Source organism: Pongo abelii, chromosome 5, assembly GCF_028885655.2.
Source record: "Pongo abelii isolate AG06213 chromosome 5, NHGRI_mPonAbe1-v2.0_pri, whole genome shotgun sequence".
Taxonomy (NCBI): Eukaryota; Metazoa; Chordata; class Mammalia; order Primates; family Hominidae; genus Pongo; species Pongo abelii.
The window spans coordinates 52,828,861-52,843,984 of record NC_071990.2 but is presented as its reverse complement, the minus strand read 5'-3'; the positions used below and the strand labels follow the sequence as shown (position 1 = coordinate 52,843,984).

Below are 15,124 nucleotides of genomic sequence, written 5' to 3'. Positions count from 1 at the left end.
GGGAGGTGCCATATACTTTTAGACAACCAGATCCCATGAGAACCATCAGGATGACAACTTCAATGGGGATGATGTGAAGCCATGAGAAACTGCCCCCATGATGTAGTCACCAGGCCCCACCTCCAACACTGGGGATTACAACTGAACATGAGATTTGGGTGGAGACACAGATCTAAACCATATCAACTAGCAAAGCTATCTTGATCAATTAATCAAATTATTTATTTACTTGCTGTCTGCTCTGTTCTTAATGCTGTTATGGAACAAGTGGACACATCTGAGGCAAAAAAAAAAACCAAAAAAACAAAAAAAACAGATCCTTTTGTAGCCAGCTTATCCAATCTCTCCCTCTACCCTAAGGCAATCTTGGACACCCAGGCCAGGTCAGATCTCTGGAGAGGCAGAATCAGCCTCCCAGTACCTATTCAGTGTTGGCAGCCAACTGGCTCCCAGGTGAGGAGAACATTTCTGGCAGTAAAAGCAGTACACAGCAGGCAAGAGACCCTAAGAAAAGGCAAGGGAGAGGAGAGAGGCATGTGATTCCGGAGACAAATAAACACAATTAGCTGTGCTAGAAACAAACTGAAAAGACTCAGTGGGATGGCTGATTCCTTCCGCCAAGAGGAAACCAAAGGAGAATTCATTTAAAAGAAACCTTTTAGTTCCCTTGGCAGCTATGGCCCATTGACAGTCATCTTTTCTATTAAGTCCTTTTCATTGTGGATTTCTCCAAGATTTAAAACACTATCACAAGAAGGGTTTGACTGCTTTATCAGTTTTGCTGCCCTAATAGAATCCATTAATATTTCAGGCTGGTCCTTTCTTTCTTTCAGACAGGACTTTCACAGCTATTCTGTCCTTGTGCACCTAAATGAACCCAATTTGCAGCAATGGGAAAATGGTTGAATTTGTAGAAATCAACAGTCATGTCCGCGGGAGTTTGTTAATCCCAGGATCCAATTCTGTAATGCAAGGATTAGCTACAACAGTGGGGTCTGGTAGCAACCATGTAGCATGGTGGTAAACAAGATGGGCTTTGGAGTTAGTCAACTTGGATTTGAATCCTGACTGTCAGTTACAAGTTGGGTGACCAGGGGCAAGTAATTTAAACTCCTTGTGTCTCAGAGCCTTCATCTGTCAAACAGGGATATAGTGATATCTAACGGTGTTATTGTGAAGTTTAAAGAATTATAATAAAAGGGTCCTTATCTTTTGGAAACACATTTTAGAATGTTCACAAATAATATGATGTCTGGGATTTGCTTCAAAATAATCTGAAGATATATATATATTTTATATATATATATATATATATAATATATATATATATAAATATATATGGAGTTGGCCATGAGTTAATAATTACTGACATTGGTTGATGGGCACATGGGGATTTATTATACCATATTGTCTACCTCTGCCTGTTTGAAATTTCAATAATAGAAAGTTTAAGAGAGAGAGAGAAAGAAAGAGAGAGAGAAATACACGTAAAACTCTTAGCACACATGTGCTCATTAAATGTAATCTGTTGTAGATCAGAGGTTTTGAGGGCATTGTTTCCAGGTCATAGAGGCGCCAAGAGACCAGCCTGCCTCTCTAGAAACATGGGTGGGTTCTGGGGCCAACATGAGGGAGAACTCCAACACATGGAGAACTTCACTGTCACTCTAGATCATCCACTACTGCCCAACCTTTTCACTATCAGTAACAATAATAAGTTGATTATTATTGGTTCTCTATGCTTTGGAAGTTTACTAAATCTCACATCCTTCCAATATTCATTACCTAGATCGTTTACAGATAAACAGAATCACAGAGTTCTGAGTCAGCTTTAGTTGAGCTGGTGGTAGCTCCAAACTGAGCTACTGTCATTCCCAGCCAAAAGCTAAACACTTCCAAGTTTTAATGGCTCGTGCAGCTGCTTGACAGACATGTTTATGTGGTTTCACAGGCATACAAAATAGTGAAAAAATGTTCAATGCACTCCATGCCTCCAATGGATTCAGGGAACCACTTACATCAATTCAGAGCCAGCCCCAGAAATTCCCAGCTTCTAGGATTTCTTAGATAGAGTGCTGAGCTGGACAGACAGGGAACTCCACCCTGGAGTAATGCCAAGCTAGATATGCACTCCAAGGAATCCCTTAATTAAACCAGCATTTCCAAACTTGATTCCATGCCCCCACACAAACAAGGAATCTGCCATCTTTGCTCTGACACTAACTTTAAGAGCCTTGCACTAGCCACTTCATCTCTGTTTCCTCATTTGTACTGGGATATCTCCCTCCTAAGGTTGTTGCAGGGACCAAAGGTAATGCAAGTAAAGTACATTGCACAATGCCTGGCACACAGTGATTGCTCAATACATGGTAGCTATTTTATGTCTTTGTATGCGTTTACGTATGCATGGATATATTATTACCTCCTTTGGAATTTGCTTAATATTTAGACCCAGTGGTTCTCCAGGCCATGAGATGTATCACAGCCACATAACTATAAAGAGTTTAATATTTTCTTTCTTTTTCATGTGACAAAATTTTGGTGCAGCTGTGTTCAATCTTCTTTTCCACAGAGATGGATGTATGGATCACTGTGTTATTGTCAACAGTACCTATGTGTCCTTTCCTATGCAATTCATGCTTCTTCTGTAAATGTCTTGTGACAATATATTTTAAACTTAAAAACATTTTATAGAAAGTAAAAAGGAGAAAAAAAGTGCTCCAATTCAAGTCTAGCAAGACCATTGTTATTACTATTATGAAATACTTGCTGAATGTCCACTGTATATATACTGTTGAGAGGGTCAATGGACAAGATGAGCATATAATAAAGCTGGAACTCCATTAGCAAAGACTTCGGTGGTCTTTGGCTTCTCTAGGGAAGCTAAGAGCGAGCTAATCTAAAATTTTACCCTTACCTTACCCTTACCTAAAACTGGCACTCTCTTTCCCCTTATCCTGATTTATTTTTCTTCATAGCATTTTTCACTACCTAAAATCATACATTTCCTGATTTACTTGTTTATTGTCTGTCTCCCCCAAGAGAATATATGTTGCATGAAGGCAGGGACCTTGTTCATCTCTGTATCTCCTGTACCTAGAACTCTGCCAACCAAGCATGTAGTAAAGTAAACCCTTGAAAAATATTTTTCAATGAATGATTTAATTTTTTTCCTTTCTGCAAACACCCAATTGCGAAAGGGAATCTAGATCTGAGGTCCTGCTCTATGTATTCCTTATGTAGCTGACCACTGCAATCCAATGCAGAAGATAGGGAGTAAACACACACACACACACATACATATGAAGTGGTGCTAAGTGATATGAAGAAAAATGAAGCCAAATAAAGTGATTTCCTCAGGGCCTTACATACCATATACTATTCTGATTTTTGCCTCTGTGCCATTGCAGAAGCTATGTTTCCCATCATAAATGTCCCCCTCTTTGGATATTATTCTTCTTTCAAGATCTCACTCAGGTTGTTTCCCCTGAATTACACTCAAACTATAAGAGCTCCCATTGACTTTACCCTGTCTTACACTGAGGGGTACTGCACCTACTACCAGTGCCTCAGAGTCCTACACACAATTATAAACATTCTAAAGTTTTCTCCTTCATAGAAAAAAAAAAGCAGACACTCCAAATGTATTAGGCTCCTTAAGCACAAAAAGACGTGCTTTACACTTCTCTTACATCTCTCAAGGAATCTAGCAGTGTTGGGTACTTATTAAGTGGCCAAAAATATCCCTATAAATGAACTGACAAATTTCCTATTTGAACCCCACCTCTGCGGCTCCGGCCTTATTTCATTTATGCCCCAACACCATCTATTGCCTTTTTCTCCCTCTCCCTCCCAAGTGTCCGAGTTAGACTGATTCTTGAGAGCTACAAAAATCTAAGATATTTACATCCCAGATGAGACAAAGACATTGTCTGAGACCCTCAGACCAGCAGCTTCTCAGAAGGTGGCAATAGTTCCAGAGATATAAGTCATAAACAAGTCATTATTCAGTATGTTTTAAAGAGGAAAAAAAAAAAAGCCATGCAATCCAAGAAATACCTTTAGCACTTCATGAATTAACACGAACCTCTTCATCAAACCAAGATTTGAGGAATCAGTTTCTACTTTCTTGAAATGCCACCTGGTTTTAATGACATTCTTGAACGTATCTGGGTAACATTTTAGCACTGCAGGCAATTGAGTATTAGCCCATGAAACTAATTCCACTTTCTAAAGTGCTCAGGGTCTCTGACAACTCAAGGGAATAATAGTAATGCCTTTATCTTGCTTAAGTGCAGGAATCAAAAAGCTAAGATGGGATTTCTGGAATGAATTCACCATGGAAAATATAAATTTTCTAATTTGAGAGCCATTAAACTCCATCACTGACTATATACTGTCTGCTCTTCCATATTTTATACAGATTTACCAAATTCTCTTTATAGGTTTCACCAACAAAACGTCATTTCTCCCAAAATTATGATCCATAGACATTATTCAACAGAGTATGTATATTTTATTTCCACCTTCGCCTGGTTTGGTAGCTCACCTCCAGTTTCCTGACTACGGATTTATTTTGAACCTTCTGGTATTCTCTTGGAGTCAAAAGAGCAGGTGTTAAGGACAGGGCAAATACAGAGCTTCACAATATTGTTGGAAAGTACCCAATTCTCTATTCTTTGAGAATAGAGATTTTTTTCTTCTTCTTTGCGCCTTTTAATCTTGGACCCAAAAAGGATAAATGTCACCACCTCTACTGTTAGCTGTGTCTCAAAATCAACAAAAAGCTCTTAAATCAATAACCCTTTCTCAAATTCTTACAGCCCTAGGAACTGAGGGTTGATTAAAGTCAGGAACCAGGTCACCCTGGAAAGAGAGGTGAACCAGCCTTGGGTCTTCCCTAGGTGTACTTGTCTTGAAATTTTGAAGTCACCTACCTCCATTGTATATTAACATTCATCATAATTATTATTTGCTCATTCAACAAATATTGCTCTGATATGGTATTGAATATTCTTCACATAGGAAAATATGAACAGTTTATTTGCCATCTAGATGGTTTGGAAGCCTATACCCTCCAAGACATTGAGAAAAGAAAAATCTTTCTCTCAGGAGAGAGAATGAGTGCCAAGCAATGAGAGAAGCCCCTTAAAAAACCATCAGATCTGGAGAGAATCCACTCACTATCACGAGAACAGCAGGGGGAAAACCGCCCCCATGATTCAATTATTTCCACCTGGTCCCGCCTTTGACACGTGGGGATTATTACAATTCAAGGTGAGATTTGGGTGGGGGACACAGAGCTAAGCCATATCACTCTTCATCTGTTTAAAAAAAAAAAAAAATCAGTCAGTATATTTGCTCTTTATGCCTTATGGGATGGTAGCAAAAGTCATATTTGAGAAGATATATAAAACCACTTTTAAAACTGTCCAGCAGATGTGCACATAGAAATAGTGAATGAGGTAAATTTATCAATATTAATTAAACACCTCTAAGGTTCTAAAACAATGTTTTTCAAACTTTGACCACAACCAATTAGAAGCCAGCATACACCCAAGACTAAACAAAAGTTTAATAACACGTTACTTAGATATTTTTGATTCCCTTTTCTTCTTTTTTCTTTTTTTAAATGCAAGTCATGCATTTCACAAGGCAGTGGTCCTTGACCCTCAACTCACACCCAAGAATTAAAAAAATTTGATACCCAGGTGCTACTCACCTTGACTCACAAACAATGGTCTGGGGTGGGGCCAGGGCATCAATATCCTTAGACAGCCCCAGGTGATTCTATCCTATAGCCAGGACTGAGAACCACAGTACCAATAGTTTCTAGATCACAGCTAAGAAAACACTGTTACTTATTTACATCCTTATCTGCTAAACATTCTCTGTGCCCAGAATTTGCTACACTTGCCCCTGTTTGCTGAAGATCTGCTTGTTACTGAGTTGATTACTCACTCATGTGGCTCGTGTGTGTGTGCGTGTGTGTGTGTGTGTGTGTGTGTGCACGTCCCAAGTAGTTGAGACTACAGGTACGTGCCACCACACCTGGCTAATTTTTGTATTTTTTGTAGGGATGGGGTCTTGCCATGTTGCCCAGGCTGGTCTTGAACTCCTGGGGCTCAAGCGATCTTCCCATCTCAGCTTCCCAAAGTGCTGGGATTACAGGCATGAACCACCATACCCGGCTAAAGAAAAGCAAAGAGAAGGGAAATGGCCAGACCACCTCACCTGCTCACACAGCAAACGAAACTCTCTGGTCATGTCTAGACAAGGGTCTGAGAAGAGCCTTCAGAAGCCTGGGAGATAAGTTCAATCAGAAGGCGCTTCCTGGCCTAGCTATCTCCCCCTTCCAAGTGTAGCCCACGTGGAACAGAAAGCTCCTCCATCCTCATCTTTCCTCTACACAAGTCTAGGGGACTGTCCTGTTTGCTTGGTTGATCTGCAGAGTACACTTAGCTGTCTGGCAGAACCTAGGCTAAAATGCAGAAGGTACCAGGGATGCTGGAGACCCTACATCTGTGCCCCTGCCCTATCCTTGGGCACACAAATGAAAACAGGAAACCTGAATTATTTCTGTACATAATAGGTTAAGAAACAAAAGCTGTGTCTGTTTAAAGCACAGTCTTTGGATTTTGACCTAGATCTACCAGTCATGATACTAAGAGTTGACACTTATTGCGATCCTTCTGTGTGCTAAGCATTTCATAAACACTCTAATTCACATCTCTTCAGATATGCATTAGATGGATACTCAGATTAAGTAACACACCCAAGGTGGCACAGTTAAGAAATGGTGGTGTCAGGGTGCTAATGCAGGTTTATTTTTACTCCAAATCCCATGCTCTAGCCAAGGGCTTCTCAGCACTACTGATGTTTTGAACCAGATAATTTGTTGTGCGGGGCTGTCCTGTGCATTATAGGATGGTTAGCAGCATCTCTGGAATCCACTCATTAGATGCCAGTAACATCCCTCCCCCTCCAGGTATGACGATCAAAAATGTCTCCAGACATCACCAAATTTCATCCTCTGGGGGAAAGAGGAGCAAATTCACCACCCCCTTCTCCCCATTAAGAATCACAGCTCCAGGATGGGCACAGTGGCTCACGCCTGTAATCCTAGCACTTTGGGAGGCCAAGACGGGCAGATCATGAGGTCAGGAGTTCAAGACCAGCCTGACCAACATGGTGGTCAAGAATTACAAAATTACAAAAATACAAAAATTAGCTGGGTGTGGTGGCACGTGCCTGCAATCCCAGCTACTCAGGAGGCTGAGGCAGGAGAATTGCTTGAACCCAGGAGATGGAGGTTGCAGTGAGCCGAGATCGCGCCATTGCACTCCAGCCTGAGTGACAGAGTGAGACTTCATCTCAAAAAAAAAAAAGAATTACGGCTCCAGTCTAAGCCACAATGTATATTGTTTCCTCGTCCTTTATAAGTACATAAACCGCTACTCAGAAGACAGAGCAAGAACCAAACACAACATTCCAGGAAAGTTTGGTATAGCAATAATACCACCCTATCCTGCAGATATACTTTGTAATTCACTAATTATAGCTATTTTCTCCTTTTATGGCCTCTGAGTGCATATTGGGATCTAATTTTGAAAGAGTTAATCCACCTCAAAAATATGAACACTATTGAGAGATTCACCTATTTACCCTTCTTTGAGAAATTGAAAGAAAAGATCATGTAGTAAAATGCATATTAATTCTTAGCTCCACAGGCCATTAGGAGAAGAAACTTTTGTTCCTGCATCATTGTAAGAGAGCACATGATGTGAATGAACTTCTGAAGGGCAGAGCCTGTGTCTCAAGCCTCTCCATCTCCAGCACTTGCTTGCCTAGAAGAGAGAATTCTCACTAAATGGTCAACATTTCATGAAACATTAACTATTTCATAGCAGCCCCTAATCATCTGATTAAAATTAAGATGAAACTTTCCCATCTTTCTAATATACGTACATATATATATTAAATAAAATTTATAAACTTGAAAAAAAACTAGTGTTGACATTTACAGAAGAGCTGAGATTTCAGTGCCAGGCTATTCTTCCCTATTGTTTAAAAAACACAGCAGAGCAAAACTCACATTTGGAATGAAGGGAATGTTTACCAGAATCGTCTCTTTCAATACGTGCCAAGAGAACTGTAGCTGTTTCGTTAGAGTAATATTTTCATTGGATGAAGGGAAAAAAATTAGAGGAGAGGCTTTTAAACTTTTTTCTTTCAGATTTGCCTTACCACACCAAACGGTTATACCTAATATACAATCATAACAGAAATGCTCATTTAAAAAAAAAAAATCTGAATTCAAAAGAAAGTAACTGGGAGCACTGACTCCACTTATTTGGAGTCTGTATTTCCTCGTTTCTGAATAAATAAAAAATAACTAATTGTGGTTGCTTTTCAGGTTACTCTTTAAAAACTCTTAAAAGACCAGGAGGGCAAAAACCAAAATGTTCTATTTGTAGTTAGTTGCAAAACCTAACTGAAGGGAATATCATTACCTGGGAAATGATAAATTTCCACATGGCTTCAAAGGAATTTTAACATAAGACTATCAATAAATAATATTCCTAACAAGTAGACTCTGTTGAGCACTCATGATGTGTTGGGCACTGAACTCAAGTGTTCTACATGCATCAATGTTATTTCATCTTCATCACAGCCCCATGAGGTACATACTCATTAATATCTTCATTTTAAGAAAACTGAGGCCAAAAGAGATGAAACAACTTGCCCCAAACCACAGCTAGATCAAGATCCAAGCTGTGGCTGTATGAAGCTTTATGCTACACAACCTGAAAAAAAATGCGGATTTTAAAAAGAGATATGTTCAGTACATTTTTTACTGTGTGCCATGAAATCCCAAAGTTGAAATGAATTTTCAGAAATCATTCTCTTCCCTTTACTTCTGTGGATCCTTTCACATCAAAAACCAAGCACCAGGCATTACCTACAGCTGGGGCAAATGGCTTTCTGGGTACCTTTTTTTTTTTGGTGAGACAACAAGTCTTTTGTATTTTTGTTTTGCTTTCTGTAAAAATCCACAATGACAGAGACTGCCTAGTAACAAGTATCAGGAGGGGCAAAGAAAGGCTTACTTTTTCTAGCCCAATATGCCATAACAATAAAGTGACAGGACCAATTACTTTACATACATAACAGAGCATAAACACCAGAATGAAGGTTGTGCTTCAAAGTAGTTAAGTTTTTGAGGAGTTAAATGTTGTATTCAAAATTTCCACTGTGGAGATGATGGGAGCCCCTAACCCCAGTGTTGTTCAGGGACCAACTGTAATTCCTTCCAATCCTAAATACATACTCCATGCCATTACTAAATGCCCCTTTTAGAACTGCCGGTCCTTCAAGAGAATTTTCATTACTTTAACAAGCATACTTCTTATTGACAACCTCCATTCCCCACCTTGGAAGATCAAGTTGGCCCCGCACAGTGCCTGGCTGTTTCCCAGCTGAGGAAGGTTTGCCATCACTGAGGCAATCAGGAAATGTGTTGCAAACTCGGAAGGCAACTCCAAAGCAGGAGCTCCAAAATTATTCTCAGTAGTGACAGCATCACTAGAATTAGTACACAGCTTGCCAAGAGCAGGCTTTTGAAGGGGAGAAATACTGATTTGAATGTATAAATACTGGCATATTTATTTTAACATTTGGATAAAGAATTGGAAGCATCAGCAAGTGTTACGTCCAAGTGAATAAGTACACTGCTGCAGGAATGATAGTGCAGATTTTGATGCAAGGTCCTGACCACTCAATAAGGTATACACACACCCTTAATGGAAACATGCTTGTCCTGAAATGGTTCTTGTAAAATGAATAAATCGCTTTCTATCCTGTTAACTTGCATAATTATTAAAGATTTCCTTTTCATGAATTGAAAAACAGACCCAACAAATGCTAGTTGCCAAAATAATCCTTGTTTATCCAATGAAGCTCAAATCTCAGTGTGTGTCAGAAGATGGACCTATATGCACCAGAAGGAAATCTGGTGCACACACACACCCGCAAAAAAAAAAAAAAAACATATCTTTCAATGGATATATCCACTTAATAAGATTCCTCTACTCTGGGTCTTCCAGAATTGGTTGTTACGCCAAATAACTGAAATAATTACCATACATAATTAAAATACAAGATGGGTTAATGTAAGATAGTCAACATTTAACTAATAATTGAAGGACATGCACCCAAGGACAAAGAATAGAAATAAAAAACAAAAACAAAACCAAAGCCATACCTTGGTCCTTTGTTTTTAGATACACACTTGGATACTCATCCACTGAGGTCCTAAGCAGTCTGGCCCCGTTCCAGTTGACCTGGTCAAGGGTGCAGCAGCTCAGGGCTGGGTACACGCTGTGGATGACCTTAACAGGGCAGTCAAGGGCAGTCTACCTTCCATGCAGGCAACTCCTATTAACTTCAGTAATAGGAGTCTTCACTGACAAGCAAATACTCCCAAACTGTACAATACTCTCATGTTTAACTCGACTGGAATGCAGTGCGTTTGTGGACATTGTTTGGTGTATGTACAGGTTGTGAATTTTCCTCGTTTTTACCCAGAAACAGCTTCTCAGAGTACTGGAACAAGTAGTACACGTGGGTCTAAAAGTCACACATACAGTGTATTATATGAGTTATCCCTAAGGCGCACACACACAGGTAGGTATTACCTGTACATTTGAAATCTCACTCCATAACTAATTTTTTTAGCCCAGGCTCTTCTCATCGGGTTCCTGGACAAAATCATTTCTAACCCAGCTAAGAAATACGGAATGCAACTTAGGTCAAGAGTCAAGACAATGAGCCTGCCAAGGCCCCTGGACTTCCCGCTAGTCTGCCAGTGCCTGGAGCACCCACAGCTGCACAGGAAGCTGCGGGCCCCGGCTACCTCCAGGTCCCCGCACCGGGTCGGCGAGGTGCAGCAGCCCCCCAAACCCTGGCTCCGAATATTCCCCAAGCGCGCTGAGTGCGAGGTCCCCACCCGCCCCCGTCTGGGGATGCCCGGTCTTGCTCCCTAGACTAGATTCCCTCCCGAGTTGTATACGACCCTGTTCCACCGAGGGCGCTGCGTTCCCATAGCCTAGACAGACGTTCCCAACGTTCCAGCCCCACTAGCCACCTCCGACACCCCACCGCGGCGTTCCCATCCAGCCAAGCCCCAGCATCCGCCCATTAGCCAGCTGCCTGCGGTTCTCATCACAACTCGGCTCCTCGCGCCCACCCTTTCAGAGAAGCCCCCTCCATCTTTCCCGGGCGAAAGCACATGCCTAGACCCACCCTACTCTTTCCGGGGCTCCCCTACCTCGGGCTGCCCTTCCTCGGGCTCTCCCTACCGCCCCGGGCTTCCTCTCCTCCGCACTCCCCTCCCGGGTTCCGTTCCCCTCCGCCCTGCGGAGGGCGCCCCAAAAATGCGGACAGGGAGCCCCTCGTTCTGCCCTGAATCTCCCGCCCTCCGGGCTCAGCCTTCCCAACATCGCGGTCCCCACACCCCCGCCAGCTCTCCAGGCTCGGGCTCCATGACTCCCCAGCATCGTAGTCTTGGCCACCCCATTACAGCCGTTCAGAGCTCCAGGGCTCCCCAGCATCCCAACCCGTTGTCCCCCCTTCCGGGCTTGGATTCGGAGACTCAACATCGGGGCCCTAAACTCCGGCCCCTGGCCTCAGGTTCCCAACGCTGCGGCTCTGGACCTCCCCTCTGAGCTCGGGGTGCGAGGACTCCCCAACGCCGCGATCCTAACGTCCTCGCCTCCCAAGCTCGGGCCCCGGGGCTCCCCGACCTCGCGGTCCCGATACCCAACTCGACCCGTTCCGCGCCTCCCGCGGCGGGACTCACCGGCAGGGGCGGCGGCCGAGCCCGTGCGCGTAGCCCAGCCCGGCCCAGCCCGCGCTCCCGCCTCAGGGTCCCGGCCACGAGCTTCCCGCGGGCGGCTGTGACCGCGGCGGGCTCGGCTCGGGGGAGCGGCCGGGAGGAGGAGACCGCCGGGGGCGGGTGACGCCCGGCTCCGCCCCTTCCCGACCCAGGGGCGGGATGCGCAGACCCGCGCGCTCCGCTGCAGCCCGCGCCGCTGCCGCCGCTGCGAGGAAGTTGACTGACGCCGCTTCCTTCCACCCAGGACGCAGACCCTCGCAGTCCCTGGTAGCTGCAAAAAAAACCGGAGAGTTTGAGACAGAGACGCCTAACCGCCCTCGTATTCTTTCCAAGAATTCACCTCCCAGGGGGCCATTTCCAAAGTCCCTCGGGAAGGGCGGAAAACAATAACAAACTTCATCTGCGCTGTCAAGACTGATTTAAATCCTGGCCTTTCTCTCACCACTCTCGGGTGAACGTTCAGGGTCATGCCCATGATATAAATAATGTGATGACATACCACGGAGGCCCTTGCAGACACTTCCACACCCCTAAGATACACCCGCCCAAGACTCGCGCCTCTCCCATGACTGCATCACACAGACACATCTGACACTGCCCTGCAGAAGATCCCACTTCTACCCTGTGTCCTCAATCCACAGCCCTCGTAGGTCCCAGCAATAGCGACCCACACATACAATCTATTGGAGGCAGGGTGCGGGCGTGGGGTCCACCTCCCGACTTGCTCCTCACCCACAATGTTCTCGGTATTTTACCATGAGAAAAAGACAGTTAAGAAGTTGGATGATCAATTAAGAAATCAAGTTGGCTTTGCTTTTAAAAAGCCTTCTTCATTATCTGGAGAAAAGAGAAGGCCTGGGAAGATGGCCTGCTTACTGTAAGATTTTCTCAGACGGCCTAATTCTGGTCTGCTTACTGTAAGATTTTCTCAGGCCTAATTCTGGTCTGCTGGTTCCCAAAACTTCTCTTATACCACCGTGTTTCAGTGACATGTCGCACAACATCTCACATTTGTACACTGTTTCTATTTTTCAAAACATTTAGCCGAGTGTGATGGTTCACACCTGTAATCCCACACTTTGGGAAGCCAAAGTGGGCAGATTGCTTAAGCCCAGGAGTTCGATACCAGCCTGGGCAACAAGGTGAGACCCTGTCTCTGCAAAAAATACAAAAATTAGATGGGCGTGGTGGCACACGCCTGTAGTCCCAGCTACTTATTCTCAGGCAAACATCATGAAGCAAAGAAAGTGATCTTAGCAGGATTATTTCAGTTCCATAAATGAAGACATTTAGACTCTGAGCAGTTGCATGTCAGGTTTGAAGCTGAGTCAGAGCCAGGAAAGAGCCCAGGGGCCTGTCTTTAGAGCCACTGCTCTCCCCAGGGAATCACAGTCCAGCACTTACTTATAGGTGGATACTAGTGGAAATGTCACAGGAGGTCTTTGGCAGCTTTGCTCCCTCCATCTCTTCTTCACCCCAAAGATGTCAGGGAACTCTCCCTTATCCTCAAAAACCTGGGCTCTCCTTTATCCTCAAAAACCTATGATAGGCCAGAGGTCACAACTGTACAAGAGGGCTTATTGAGAGGGAGTGAAAACTCCTTCCACTTTGGGCCACTCTAGAAACAAAATTACAGGTTAGCACATCTAAAAGCCTATCCACAGCCTTCATCCAACTAACGTGAGCTGTCAGCCGGGAGCTGATGAGCCTCCGAAATGCATTGCTGATTATTTTTGCAGTGTTTTTCTCCCTAAGAGTTAGTCCATGTGGAATGTGAAGAAGCCTTAAAAGGAGACTAACAAGTCTTCTAATTCTTTCTCAATGGTAAATGTTCCTTTCTTCTTGCCCTTTATCCAAAAGGCAGATGTGAACGTGCATGTAAAGTGTAATGGGTGTCAGGCATCGTTATCTGTGCATGAGGCAGTTCTGTTTGCAAGTGACGCTGTCCAGAGCCACTAGATAAGAATGGTTGTTCTCATCCTTCATGCCTTTTAAAAAAACTACCCTGGTCTCACGCTAGCTTCTTTTATTTTCTACCGTGAGGTAATGGCCTACTTCCGTTTGGGCGTAAAAGTGATGTTTTGGTAACACTGAAAAAAGTCCTAGGGTGACCTGGCTATTTTTGAATTATAATAAAAGCCTGTTGGGTCCTTCATAAAAGACAGTTAGGATGGCCTTTGGTATATGGAAATTCACAGCCAACTTTCCTCTATGTAATAATCCCATCTGGCAACAAAATTTTGACCTGAGATTTTTCCAAAACCTGAAAACAGCCAAGATCTTGGATACTGCCGTATTTCCTCAATAAGGAGAATGCTAAACTGCGAATCCAATCAACACGTATCAGACCTAGTTCCCTTTCAGGTTGCCCTTGAAAGCCACAGACACAGGTAATATGCAAAATGATGAAAAAAATAGATAAGATTAAAGAGCTATTTTTGTCCAAATCTCTAATAAAATAATTTGATCTATTTTACGTTGGATACATACCACACTGACACTGTTTTTATAAACCCTCCACTTTGTGTTTACATAGTATCACTTTTCCAAGAAGCTCAAAGTATGTTTGATGACATCATATTACTCAACTTCATACACTTAAATGAAGTAGGAAAGGGGTAAAAACTGGTAGTCTTATTGTAACATGGAGAAATGGAAGTGTGAAATAGTTAAAACCACTTGCCTGGAACATTCTGGTATACATACTGGTTTATACTAAAAGTAGACCTATTTGTGAAAACTGCTACAGTGAAGAGTTATTTAAAAGCTCTACTATTTTTGTTTTCTTTTTACATCTTATGAAAGGACTGAGGACTATTAATTTCTTCACTATCTTGGCAGAGAAAAGGAGAGGCACTTTGCATAGTGGTTAAAAGTGTGGCCTTGGGAGTAAGAGCGTTCAGTAGGTAACTTAACTTTTCTTCTTCCTTCTTTTTTTTTTTTTTCTTTTTTGGAGACAGTCTCACTCTGTCGCCCAGGCTGGAGTGCAGTGGCATGATCTCGGCTCGCTGCAACCTTGGCCTCTCGGGTTTAAGTGATTCTCGTGCCTCAGCCTCTCAAGTGTCTGGAATTACAGGCACACACCGCCACACCCGGCTAATTTTTTGTATTTTTAGTAGAGATGCGGTTTTGCCATGTTGGTCCCAAAGTGCTGGGATTACAGGCATGAGGCACCATGCCTGGCCAGTAACTTAACTTTTCTATACTTCAGAATCCTTATCTCTAACA

At 43.0% G+C, this 15,124-nt stretch overlaps 1 protein-coding gene across 1 annotated transcript in view; it reads right to left on the bottom strand.

The window, feature by feature from the left end:
* PAQR8 (progestin and adipoQ receptor family member 8) overlaps nucleotides 1–12,025 on the bottom strand; it is a 45,322-nt gene extending 33,297 nt beyond the window's left edge. The window contains exon 1 of the mRNA XM_024248881.3: nucleotides 11,861–12,025. The gene's annotated coding sequence lies outside the window, so the exon portion shown is untranslated. The remainder of the gene's footprint in view (nucleotides 1–11,860) is intronic.
* Between the last annotated feature and the right edge of the window lie 3,099 nt (nucleotides 12,026–15,124).